Here is a 1,845-nt window from a genome sequence, read left to right as displayed (position 1 = left end):
CCCCCGGCCCGATGGTAAAGGGAATATTCCCTGGAATATTCCCTGGCCGACTAGTGGAGGTTCATATGGTAGGTCGGTCAGCAGGCCGACCTAACGACCTACGCGGGCTATAAAAGCTAAACCCCTTCGCAGCCATCTCACACTCATCTTTCACCCAGTCAAAGTTGTTGTTCCAGCTAGCCTTAAGCTCTTCGCCTATCTTCTGTCTAGATCGCCATCTAAGCTTCACTCAGTGGAAGCGCACGGGTGGACAGAGCCATCTTTGTATCAGTTGTTTGGAGTTAAAGAATTTTACTGATTCTCCTCTTATCTGTTGTGTACTCTCTATCTCTTTCTCAGATTCTGTTCGCTGCGCTGTGTAATATTTTACATGGTATCAGAGCCCAGGGGGCTCTAGAGATTGGAGAGAGTGCAAGAGGCAAAGGCTTCAACAGCAAAGAGAAACGATGTCGACTCCGGGAAGCAGTTCTGGCGCATCAGGAAGCGGTGCAGGAGGTGGTGCTGCTGTACCGGCTATTCAAACACTGAGGATTCGTCCACCAACCTTCAGCGAAGGCAAGTTAGATGGTACAAACTACACCTTGTGGAAGTTCAAAATTACTACTATCCTTGATTCTTATGAGCTTCTGGAGACTGTGCTGGGGACTGACGCAGAACCACAGCCTACCCCCGACCCATCAAATCCTAGTGTGATGATTCCTCCGAATGCAGATCTTCTACGAGCTTGGAAACGAAGGAATGCAGATGCATTGTGTGCCTTAGTTACAAGCTGTTCTGACAGTGTTTTGACTCTGATTCAGCATACAACCAAAGCGTCAGAGGCTTGGAATGTACTAAGGAGTCAGTATGAAACACGAAACCAAACAAGGATTCAAAACTTGGAGAATCAACTAGCAGCGGAGAAGTTTGCTGAAGGAGAGACGGTTGAAGCATTCATCACTCGGATTAAGAATCTGCGCGACCAGATGGCTGGCGCTGGGATACAAAAGACTAGCGAAGAGCTAGCTCGGAGGTGTCTTCGGATTTGTCCACAAAAGTTTGATGGACTAGTAACTGCCCTTAATACTCAGGTGAGACCTCAAGCTTTGACTTTTGAGGAGTTTTGTGCATTATTAATGGAGGAGGAGTTGAGGCTGAAAGCCCGAGAAGGAAGCAACAATGGAGATGCTGCATTCTCTGCCAATGCAAAAGGCAAAGGTGTTTCCTCCACCAAAAATGATGGTGACAAAAAGAAGAAGGGCGGCAAGAAGAAGTTTCAAGGAGAGTGCTTCTACTGTAAGAAGAAAGGACATGCAATTGCAGATTGTCGTGTCAAGAAGGCAGATGAAAAGAATGGTACCCTTAAAACTAAAGGGAAAGAGACAGCCAATACGGCTGAAGCAGAGTTGGAATTATTCATGGCGACCATTGAGGAAGTGTGCTCCTCGGCGCAAGAAGAATCTACCACTGACTCTTGGGTGTTGGATAGTGGGGCCTCCAGTCACATGACCAACAAGAAAGGTCTATACAGTTCTATGCAGCCTCTACAAGAATCCATCACTGTGACGGTTGGAAATGATGCTAAATGCCCTGCTGCGGGCACAGGTACTATTTCTTTTGTTGCTGCAAATGGTGAAGTCAAAAAGCTTTCAAATGTGTTGTATGTTCCCGAAATCAGAAGAAATCTCTTATCAGTTGCTGCCATAACTGATCTTGGTCATGAAGTAAGGTTCAAGAAGACAGGTGCAGAAATTATTGATAGTGCTGGCACAATTGTTGGAAAAGGAGAAAGAAGGAACAACCTGTATGAGCTAAGTGCTCTTACAGCCACCGCTGGAGTGGGCACAAGTAAGCTTTGGCATGAAA

This window comes from Lygodium microphyllum, unplaced genomic scaffold (assembly GCF_053477565.2).
Source record: "Lygodium microphyllum isolate KBCC unplaced genomic scaffold, Lygodium_microphyllum_v1.1.10 scaffold_90, whole genome shotgun sequence".
In the NCBI taxonomy this organism is placed as follows: domain Eukaryota; kingdom Viridiplantae; phylum Streptophyta; class Polypodiopsida; order Schizaeales; family Lygodiaceae; genus Lygodium; species Lygodium microphyllum.
Note: the sequence above shows the minus strand (reverse complement) of the source record.